This window comes from Bubalus bubalis, chromosome 23 (genome assembly GCF_019923935.1).
Source record: "Bubalus bubalis isolate 160015118507 breed Murrah chromosome 23, NDDB_SH_1, whole genome shotgun sequence".
Lineage (NCBI taxonomy): Eukaryota > Metazoa > Chordata > Mammalia > Artiodactyla > Bovidae > Bubalus > Bubalus bubalis.
This window is the reverse complement of record NC_059179.1, coordinates 9,362,409-9,374,159: the sequence shown is the minus strand read 5'-3', so window position 1 is coordinate 9,374,159 and position 11,751 is coordinate 9,362,409. Positions and strand designations below refer to the sequence as shown.

At 45.9% G+C, this 11,751-nt stretch overlaps 1 protein-coding gene across 12 annotated transcripts in view; it reads left to right on the top strand.

The window, feature by feature from the left end:
* Positions 1-728: 728 nt before the first annotated feature.
* Positions 729-11,751, top strand: part of SGMS1 (sphingomyelin synthase 1) — a 327,516-nt gene continuing 316,493 nt past the window's right edge. For 10 of the 12 annotated variants that reach the window (XM_044935026.2, XM_044935023.2, XM_044935031.2 and 7 more), the window contains exon 1: positions 798-930. The gene's annotated coding sequence lies outside the window, so the exon portion shown is untranslated. Of the gene's footprint in view, positions 931-11,751 lie in introns of all 12 variants that reach the window. The other 2 variants (XM_044935017.2, XM_044935022.2) reach the window with 1 other exon arrangement.

The window sequence follows — 11,751 nt, the reverse complement described above, 5'->3', positions numbered from 1 at the left end:
CGCTCCCTGTTTTTGGGGTGGGAGTCTGTGAATAGAGGTTTGAAAATGAACCGTAGAGTCTGAGGTCCGCCATTTAAATTTTGTTTGTTTATGATCAATCACGAGTTAATTCCAAGTGCTGTGCTCCTAGGCTCGGTGGGAAAGAGAATCCTCGGTCAACCGGCAAACTCGTGCCTGCGAACAGGGTCTCCAGAAGGCCGAGTTTGCGTTCTCTGTTCTGACCAGCTCCAGCTCTTCAACACTCTGGTTTTGCCCCAAGTGGAATACTGTCCGCAACCGTAAAACCTGGCTTCAGTCCGGCCTCACTAAACGGCCCCCGAAAAATGTGCAAGCAGGGCCTCTCTTCTCGGTGGAGGAAACAGCCGCCTCCCGAGCTTTCAGCTACGAAAATGAAATAACAGGGTGCCAAGCCTCGCATGCCCCTAGGTGCGCGGTCTGGCCGGGGTCCCTCTGGGTCCGGGGACGAGCTCCCTGCACACCCCGCCCGTCCGCCCCGCCCTCCCAGCTGCCGCGAACACCCGGAGGAGCGGATTTGCGTAGCGCGGGCAGCTGGGCCGGCTCGGGCAGCGGACTGGGCATGCTCGGCAGCCCGGGAGGCTCGCGGTGGCTAGTCGGAAGCGTTCGCACCAGCTAGGCAGCGGCCGGGGCAGCGGCGACGGCGGCAGCGAGGGGCAGCACGGGAGCGGGAAGGGCCGGCCAGGGAAGGCTGCTCTCTCCTAGTGCCCGGCGAGCCGGACAGAGAGCGCAATCCGGGTACAGAGCCCCAACGCTGCCCTGCCCCGGATTTCATTCCGCGGCTGGGGGCTCGGCGAGCGGAATTCCGGCGGCTGCCGCGACTCCGGTGCAAGTGAGTCGGGCGGCGGGAGAGAGCCGATCGCTGGGGAGCAGATCGGACACCCACCTCCGGGGCCTGGCCTGACGCCAGAAAAGGTGTGCCGGCAACCCCGGGGCGAGGGGGCGTGAGCGCAGTCCGCTCAGTGCCTGGCGCGTACCTGGCTGGCACTCCCCCCGCGCCGCCGCTCTGGGGGCCGGGGGGTGGGGGGGCCGGTCCCGCAGCTGTTCTCGGGGCCACGAGGGGGCGGGCCGCCTGCGGGGCTCCTGGACCTAGTTGGGGCGGGGAGAAAGGCGGGGGCGTCAGCGGGCACCTTTTCAGAGGTCCTGCGTGCGGACTGGAAGGCTGCCTAGTGTCGGTTTGGGGCGAGCGGACTGTAGCGGGGCCGAAGAACCTTCGGACAGTGGCGGGCGGGTGTCGGGAGACCCGCAGATCCGACCCCAAATCACGGCCCTACCCCCACCTGGTGGCGGCGTGACAGTTGGTACCTCTGGGTCCAGTCGCAGCTGGCCAGGCATTCTGAGTTTCGGGGTACCTCCCCGCCCCCCCTCCCCCGCTCGATGTCCGTGGACAACATAACAGGTGGGACCCCTTTCTCTGAGCCAGCCTCCAGGTTTGGGGGCGGCTCTGACACCCGGCTGGGCTGCCCCCACGCTTGAGGGTGCTTCGGGGTAAGGCCTTGGAGGAGCCGTCAGCCAGCCTGGAGCTGGACATTCTTTCCAGGACGCGGCTTTTCCCGTGAATGAGGGGTCTCCGCGATTCCGAGGCGACTTGTCAAGGGCAGAGCAGCGACAGCAGGGCTGTTTCTCCCACCTTCTTAGCCCAGGCTCGGGTTTTCTGCTTCCTCTGGTGGGTCTGATACTGTGTCCTGGTCCGCTAACGGATACACACTGGAGGCTTCTTGTTAAAGCTTGTTTCCGTCTCCGGAGCTTCGAGTAAAATTCGGGATGAGTCTTGCCAGGGCCGGAGGGAGTGGAGAATCCTTGCAGGAGCTTCTCAGATGTTTCATTTCACCTTCAGACAGTAGCGACTTCAGCGGTACACTCTTACGACACGAAGAGTGAAGGCTGCTTTTCTGAAAAGGAAGTTTATTTTCCGTGTTATGGGGCCTGCTTACTATTCTAGCTCCGTTAACATTTACCTTTCCGGGCCTTCAGAGCTGTTTGGACAGGTTATTTTGCTTGCAGGTTATTTTCCGTGCAGACTTGGGGGTGTTTTGGGGTTGGCTCCCTGGGTGTGGAAGTGGCAGGTGCCTATCATGGTGTGCTGTGAACTCCCCACGCTTCCTGGCACCGGGGGTTGAACATTCAGGGAGCTGGGGACCGAGCGGGCAGAAAGAGAGGAGTGGGACTAGTGACGTAGCAGCGGTGGGAGTTGCCTGGGGCTGCCCAGACAGAGCGAGGTTGGTTGGCTGTTTTGGCTGGTGCGGAAGGGGAGAGGGCTGGGCGTTTCATTGGTTCGGGGAGTAAGGTGTTGACGGGAGAAGCCGGGCGGGGGATGGGTCCCCGTCTGGTCAGTGCTCCAAGGGAAGCCCAGGGATGTTTAGTGATTCAGCAGGTGGCAACTTTCCAGCCCTGAAGCCATACCTTGGCCAAGCAAGCCAGCGGCAGCTGCTTGTGCCTGCTGTCAGAAGCGCCAGCTTCTGGGGAATCTCCAGGAGACTTCTGCCTGTAGCAACTGACTTTCCTTATCTTGCTTTTTGCGTATGACAGGAGGCCCTGGTCTTTTGGGTTCCTTCCCCGCCTCTCTTAAAGTGTGTAGCATGTTTTTGAACCTCTCCAGTTCTGTTACCCTCTGAATAGCAGGAAGTGGCAGCTGCCACCACGCACAGCTTATTAATGTGCAGAAAAAGCAATATGTAAAGCAGAGAAATAGTCTGTTCCTTCTGTTTCTGCTTCAGAGATTAGAAATTTACATTTTTAGTTAAATAGTAGGGTCTATTCCTGCAACTCTTCATTGCTGGTAGTGAGCTATTTCAAATAGCAGAAAGCATGAAAAAAATTAAAGGAATAGATAAATTGACATTAAAAGGACACAATTATTAAAAGTGTCTTAATCATTGGAGGATCTCGAGCATTTTGCACAGTGCCCAACTCAATAAATGTTTATTCGACTGAAATTTAAAGAATTTTTCATAATAAAAGCTTGTTGGTAAGTTTTGACACTTAAAGAACTTTGTATGTTTTCAAATGTCAGAATTGCTTATGTTGACCTTAGACATTCAATTTTAGCTTGAAGCCTCAACCCTTTTACTTTTTCCAGGTGAGGCCCCTTAATTTTCAAATTGTGACACATCCTTCAGGTCAGCTGAAAAAACAGGCAGGCGTGTTTTGCTAACTTATCTCATGAAAATCTTGAAGACTCCTACATATAACTGTTATATATATATATATATATATATTTAAACCTAGAAAATGGTCTAATTGCATATCAAAACGCTTTATTTACAAAACTTCATTTTGTACAAAACGTTTCAGGACAACCGTAGAGTTCCTAAGCATTTATTATCACATTATCAATGAAAAGTGCTGCCATAGAAAAGACAAAACAGTGTTTGGAAAATAAAAATTCTCGCTTATTTGCACGGGGGATAGTTGGCCCTGTCTTTGAGGGCGGCTGGAGTGTTCGTCCAGTTCTTTCTGTGTTTTACCTTTGCTATTCTGTTCCTTCCTCCAGTTATTGAGCTGTTTCTTCTTCCTCCAAAGACATACTTTTCTGGCATGGACTGGCTGACTTAAAGCTGCTGCATTTTCTGACCTAAAGCTGCTGCATTTTCTCACATAAATTCTATTAACAATGGCCTTTATTTTTTAATTGTCCCATACACTTTCCCACCACTTCATATGATAAATTGTTCGATGGTCCTTGGAAAAATGGGGAATGGTGGAATTGGTGGGGAATGCTGGGGAAGGGGACGTGACAGATTATAGTTGGCTCTTTCTTTGACTTTTTTGGATGGTCTCTGTAGCCACAGCAATCTCTTCTGGAAGGACTGTTAAAATATGCCCAGTCTTAAAGATTTTGGACTTTCTGTTAAGGCTCTTGGTAGGGAATATCAATGGTCACTTATCCTCTCCTACCACATCCCATCCCAGGAGTTGGTGATGGACAGGGAAGTCTGGCTGCGGTCCATGGGGTTGCAAAGAGTCGGACACGACTGAACAGCTGAACTGAACCACATCCCACGAATTTTGACTGTAAAATATGTCACTTTAATAAGCTACCCAATTGCCAGAGGACCATATTTCGTATCAGCCCATTTAGACAGGGGAGTTGGGAAGCAGCACTGGACGTGGGGGAGGTGCGGGTGAAGAAAGGGGAAGAGAACGGTGAGTGGGGTCAGGGAGATAGCTTGGTTTTGTAACTATGACTTCTGGTTTCAGTAAAGCAGAATCAAGTGTCTTATCAGTGTGTGTGGCTCAGTCTGTGCTGGAGTGCTCTGCTGCCCTCTCTAGTATTCTTCCCTCTGCCAGTAAACACACCACACTCACATGGCCTCAGACAAATTCACAGACCCACACATGCACACACATAGTGACAAGAGACATAGATACAGATGTAGACACATGTATCTTTTGCCAAAAGCTAAGCATCCCAACTTCTTTTTTTTTTTTTAATTTTATTTTATTTTTAAACTTTACATAATTGTATTAGTTTTGCCAAATATCAAAATGAATCCGCCACAGGTATACATGTGTTCCCCATCCTGAGCCCTCCTCCCTCCTCCCTCCCCATTCCAACTTCTTTTTAAAACCAATATGTCACACAGGGCTCAGTAGCAGGTTGAATTTGGGGGATCTGAAATCACCCTAATCTTGTATTTCAGAAAGATTCCCCTTCTCTCTTTCCACAGCAAGCTGATCTGTCCCGCTTAACCCGCAAAGCTGCTGGGGGCTTTCACTGAAGCAAACGTTAAGTGTAAATGTAACTGAGGTGGTTTTCACCTTTTAGACTTTCTGGTGCTGGGGTTGAGTTAACATTCCTCAATTTGGGGCACCAGATCTCCCTGTACAAAGCCCCTTTCTTGTTTTGTATTTTTCCTTCTTTCCCAGTCTCATTCCCTCTTTGTCAGAGGAACTTCCTCTCTCGAGTTGGGTGTTCTTGGGTATGTCTGTATTCTTGTTAAAGGTGTTGTGTGCATGTTTTTAGTTTAGGTAAATAGTGCTGTGCTGCTATAGTTTGATTCAGTTGCTTTTCCATTCAATATTAAAACTTTTATTATGGAAATTTTCAGACATTCATAAAAGTTGAAAGAATTTCATTCAGCAATGTATTTGCTACCTGTGGTTGGCATAGGTTTATCCAGTGCCTTGCTATCATTGCTACTTGGTATGGCTGGCCTGCTGCATTTTTCTAATTATGCACACTTAGCTCACCTCCATTCCTGCTGCCATGAGCAAAGCTGTGATGAAGGACTATCCTGGAGCATCTCTTAATGATACCTGCGAGACTCTCTCTAGGGTAGTGGTTCTTACAGTGGTCCACACCCAGCAGCATCAACCTCACCTGGGAAGATACAATCAGGATCGAACCTAGACCTCTTGAATCAGAAACCCTGGGGACAGAGACCATCAGTTTGTGTTTTAGGGCAAGTCTTGGGTGTGCTGCAGTCCATGGGATCTCAGAGAGTCAGGCTCGACTTACTGACTGAACAACGAACAAGCTTGGAGACTGGTGCCTCGGAAAGTTTGAAGACCACTGCTCTAAGTGTATGTACCCAGGAGTGGGAAGGCTGGGTTAAAGAGAACAAACCCCCATTTTTACTAAATACTGCCAAGTTAGTCTCCAGTGTGGCTGGATTGGCTGACACTCTCACCGCAGTGCATGACGGATTCCTGACTCACCACATCCTCTCTAGTGGTTGATATTAACCATCTTTCTAATTTTTTCAGTACTTGATGGCTATAAAGTGGCTCCTTATTGTTGTAATGTGAATTTAGGTAATTTCTTAATGAATTTAAGCACCTTTTAATGTATTTGTTAGTTATTACAATTTCTTTGACTTTAGTCTGTTTTTCTAATGTGTTGATTTGCAGATGTCTTACATATTTTGGATATTAATTTCATTCTGTCATCTAATGGCAGAATGAGATTATCAATGGTTCTGTTCAGTTCACTTACTCAGTTGTGTCCGACTCTTTGCCACCCCATGAACTGCAGCACACCAGGCTTTCCTGTCTATCAGCAACTCTCAGAGATTGCTCAAACTCATGTCTATCGAGTTGGTGATACCATCCAACCATCTCATCCTCTGTTGTCCCCTTCTCCTCTTGCCTTCAATCTTTCCCAACATCAGGGTCTTTTCCAATGAGTCAGTTCTTCACATCAGGTGGTCAAAGTATTGGAGTTTCAGCTTTGGCATCAGTTCTTCCAATGAATATTTAGGACTGATTTCCTTTAGGATTGACTGGTTTGATCTCCTTGTAGTCCAAGGGATTCTCGAGAGTCTTCTCCAATACCACAGTTCAAAAGCATCAATTATTCAGCACTCAGCTTTCTTTATAGTCCAGCTCTCACATCCATACATGACTACTGGAAAAACCATAGCTTTGACTAGACAGAATTTTTCAGAAATGTCTCTGCTTTTTAATAACACTGTCTAGGTTTGTCATAGCTTTTCTTCCATGGCGCAAGCATCTTTTAATCTCATGGCTGCAGTCACCATTTGCAGTGATTTGGAGCCCAAGAAAATAAAATCTGTCACTGTTTCCATTGTTTCCCCATCCATTTGCCATGAAGTGATGGGACTGGATGCCATGATCTTAGTTTTTTGAATGTTGAGTTTTAAGCCAGCTTTTTCACTCTCCTTTTTCACTTTCATCAAGAGGCTCTTTAGTTCCGCTTTGCTTTCTGCTATAAGGGTTGTGTCATCTGCATATCTGGTGTTATTGATATTTCTCCCTGCAATCTTGATCCCAGCTTGTGCTTCATCCAGTCGGCATTTTGCATGATGCACTCCGCATAGAAGTTAAATAAGGAGGGTGATAACATACAGCCTTGACGTACTCCTTTCCCGATTTGGAACCAGTCTGTTGTTCCATGTCTAGTTCTAGCTGTTGCTTCTTGACAATTTCAGTGGTAATTTCAGAAATTTAAAATTTTGATACAGCCCAATGCCATTACTTTTTGCCTTTTTCACAGTAAGAATCTTAAGATGTTCTTCCTTACTCCAAGTTACAAATATATTCTATAGTTTCTTTTATCAACTGCCTACTTTTACCTTCACGATGACGGCTGTGATCTGTTTGAGGTTTGTCTTAATACATGGTATAAGGAAGGGATCCGGGTTATTTTTTTCCTTTCCATTTTGTGAGCCTGCTGCTGCTAAGTCACTTCAGTCGTGTCCGACTCTGTGTGACCCCATAGACGGCAGCCCACCAGGCTTCCCCGTCCGCGGGATTCTCCAGGCAAGAAAAACCGGAGTGGGCTGCCATTTCCTTCTCCAATGCATGAAAGTGAAAAGTGAAAGTGAAGTCGCTCAGTCGTGTCCGACTCTTCGCGACCCCACGGACTGCAGCCCATAGGCTGCTCCATCCATGGGATTTTCCAGGCAAGAGTACTGGAGTGGGGTGCCATTGTCTTCTCCATTTTGTGAGCCAGTTTCCCCCAAATCATTAAACTATATCCCTAGTATTTTAGGGATAAATGTGGAACTGCCTCTGTCATTCATCAGATTCCCTTATGTTTATTTTTTTCTACTTTATTGATTTATAATCTTTGTATGGTAAACTTCACTTGTACATTTAAAGTGTACAATCTAATGGTTTTTTTTTTTTTTTTTTTTTTGCCTTGGCCACATCTCATGCTACGTGGAACTTCCTCAACAAGGGGTTGAACCTGCACCCTCTGCAGTGGGAGCGTGGAGTCTTAACCACTGGACCACCAGAAAGTGAAAGTGTTAGTTGCTCAGAGGTGTCCAACTCTCTGTGACCTGGTGGACTGTAATCCACCACGCTACTCTGTCCATGGAATTCTCCAGGCAAGACTACTGGAGAGGGTAGCCATTCCCTTCTCTAGGGGATCTTCCTGACCCAGGGATCGAACCCGGGTCTCCTACACTTCAGGCAGATTCTTTACCATCTGAGGCTCTAGGGAAGCCCCCAGTTTGATGAATTTTGACAGGATGTGTACCTCTGAAACCACCACAGTCAAGATCCAGACCATTTCCCTCACACTAAAACTTCTCATTTGCCTTTCATCTCACTTTTGTCTCCAGACTCAGGAGGCCACCACTGGTTTGCTTTCTGCCACAAACAGGTGCGTTTGCATGTTCAGATTTTGAGATTCTTCACAGGGTTTAAGTTCTCTATTCTGTCCCAGTCATCTGTCTATTTCTGTGCCAGATTATTTTTATTATTATAGCTCGGCAGTGTCTTGTATTTCAGAGCTTGTTTATTTGTGGACCTTTCCTCTTTCATACACATTTTGGAATGCTTATCAAATTCTTAACAACGTCTTAGAAATGCAGTGGCATCGCATTGAATGTATAGTCTAACATGGGGGAGAATTGACACCTCTTCCTCCCTAGTTGTAATGCTGTCCATAAACATAGTGGTCCCATCTTTTTCTAATGACATTCAATTGAGCTTAAATTTTCTCTATCATAAGATTTTGTTTTAAAACAAAAGTAATGTATTGTTTTGAGGAGAATTTGAACCTGGACTTAGTCTGAACTTTAGAGTAAGGCAGAGTGTATGGGCTTGGGAGACAGATCTTGTTTCAATCTCCATTCTCCATTCACTTGCCTTAAGTGACACTGGGCAAGTTCTCTCCTTTGGTGGCCCCAGGTTTCTCCTTCCTCAGGCTGGATGCCTGCAGCCTCCTCCCCAAGGCTGCTGAGCTGCTGAGGGCTTTAAATGAGACCATGTAGGAGAGGCAGGGAGTACAACTTTGAAACATTTGCTGGTTAGTGAATGTAGGTGGCATATATCTCCTGTGAGTGAAAGTCGCTCAGTCATGTCTGACTCTTTGTGACCCCATAGACTATACTTACAGCCCATGGAATTCTCCAGGCCAGAATACTAGAGTGGGTAGCCTTTTCCTTCTCCAGGGGATCTTCCCAACCCAGGGACCGAACCCAGGTCTCCCGCATTGCAGGCGGATTCTTTACCAGCTGAGCCACCAGGGAAGCCCAGTACCTCCCCTAGTGCTGACTTTAAATAGCACAGACTTCATACTTCTACTTCTTAGGGACTGATAATAAAGAAGTGTCAGAAAAGCAAAGTGAACATGCCTACTGATTAACTGTGTAACGCTCCCCAAGTCTACTCATGTAAGTCCATGCTTCTACCTCGTTGTGACTAGGGAAGAAAAGACCAATATATAAGACACAGTAAGGGACTTCCCTGTTGGTCCAGTGCTTGGGGCTTTGCCTTCCTATGCAGAGATGGGGATTTGATCCGTGGTCTGGGAGGTAAGATCTTACATGCCTTGTGGCTAAAAAACCAAAACATAAAACAGAAACAATGTTGTAAAAAATTCAATAAAGACTTTACAAATGGTCCATATCAAAAATCTTAAAAAAAAAAAAAAAGAAAGAAACAATTAAGGAACTCTTTGTGGCAGATGGCTTATAATCAAGGTTAAGTGGTATGGTGCCAGGGGAGTAAGGAGTAGGGAGAAATGCTGCTCGGTGAGGAGTGGTTTTTTATTAATTTTTAAAATTTCACTTCAGTTCAGTTGCTCAGTCATGTCCTACTCTTTGCAACCCCATGAACCGCAGAATGCCAGGCCTCCCTGTCCATCACCAACTGCCAGAGTCCACCCAAACCCATGTCCATTGAGTTGGTGATGCCATCCAACCATCTCATCCTCTGTTGTCCCCTTCTCCTCCTGCCCTCAATCTTTCCCAGCATCAGGGTCTTTTCAAATGAGTCAGCTCTTCGCATCAGGTGGCCAAAGTATTGGAGTTTCAGCTTCAACGTCAGTCCCTCCAATGAACACCCAGGACTGATCTCCTTTAGGTTGGACTGGTTGGATTTCCTTGCAGTCCAAGGGACTCTCAAGAGTCTTATCCAACACCACAGTTCAAAAGCATCAATTGTTTTGTGCTCAGCTTTCTTTATAGTCCAACTCTCACATCCATACATGACTACTGGAAAAACCATAGCCTTGACTAGATGGACCTTTGTTGGCAAAGTAATGTCTCTGTTTTTTAATATGCTGTCTAGGTTGGCCTGGAAAATCCCATGGATGGAGCAGCCTAGTAGGCTGCAGTCCATGGGGTCGCTAAGAGTTGGGCACAACTGAGCAAATTCACTTTCACTTTTCACTTTCATGCATTGGAGAAGGAAATGGCAACCCACTCCAGTGTTCTTGCCTGGAGAATCCCAGGGACGGGGGAGCCTCGTGAGCCGCCGTCTATGGGGTCGCACAGAGTCGGACACGACTGAAGCGACTTAGCAGCAGCAGCAGGTTGGTCATAACTTTTCTTCCAAAGAGCAAGAGTCTTTTAAATTTAAGTATAGTTATTTACAATGTTGTGTTAGTTTCAAGTATATAGCAAAGAGATTAAATTTTAAACATAAACATGCATGTATTCTTTTTCAGATTCTTTTCCATTATATGTTGTTATACTATATATAGCTCTCTGTGCTAAACAGAACATCTTTGTTTACCTACTTTATATATAGTAATGTGTGTATGTTAATCCTAAACTCCTAATTTGTCACCCATCTCTCCGCCCGTCCCCCTCCTGCTACCCCCTCTGGTAACCATGCGTTTGTATCTATATCTATGAGTCTATTTCTGTTTTGTAAGTAAGTTCTTTTGTGTCATTTTTTCAGATTCCACATATAATTGATGTTACATGATATTTGTCTTACCTCACGTAAGACAAATATCTGACTTAGCTCACAGCATGTCTAGGTCCATCTGTGTATGTGTGTGTGCTCAGTTGCTTCATCATGCCCGACTCTTTGCGACCCCATGGACTATAGCCTGGCAGGCTCCTCTGTCCATGGGATTCTCCAGGCAAGAATACCAGAATGGGTTGCCATGCCCTCCTTCAGGGGATCTTCCTGACCCAGGGATCAAACCCGGGTGTCCTGCATTGCAGGTGGATTCTTTACTGCTGAGCCACTGGGGAAGTCCCTATGTCCATCCATGTTGCTGCAAATGGCATTATTTCATTCTTTTTTATGGCTGATTTTATATATATATATATATGGTGTATATATGTATACACCACATCTTCTTTATCCATTTACCTTTCAGTGAACATTTAGTTTGCTTCCACATCTTGGCTGTTGTAAATAGTGCTATGATGAACATTGGAGTGCATATATCTTTTCAAATTAGATATATATGATATATATGTATGTCCAGGATATGCCATATATTTGCTCAGGATTAGGATCGCAGGATCATATAATAACTCTGTTTTTACTTTCTTAAAGAATCTCCATACTGTTATCCATAGTCGCTGTATCAATTTACATTCCCACCAGCAGTGTAGGAGGATTCCTTTTTTGTGCACCCTCTCCAGCATCTGTTACCTGTAGACTTTTTAATGATGACCATTCTGACTGGTGTGAGGTGATACCTTATTGTAGTTTTGATTTTCATTGCTTTAATAGTTAGCAATGTTGAGCATCTTTTCACATGCCTTTTGGCCATCTATATATCTTCTTTGGAGAAATATCTATTTAGGTCTTCTGCCTGTTTTTTGATAGGGACTTTTTTTTTTTTTTGCTATTAAGCTGTATGAGCTGTTTGTATATTTTGGAAATTAAGCCCTTGTCAGTAACATTGTTTGCAAATATTTTTCTCCTAGCTTGTAGGTTGTCTTCATTTTGTTTATGGTTTTCTTTGCTGTGCAAAAGCTTATAAGTTTAATTAAATTCCAGTTGTTTATTTTTGTTTTTATTTCTATTATTCTAGGAGACAGATCCAAAAATGGATTGCTGTGATTTATGTGA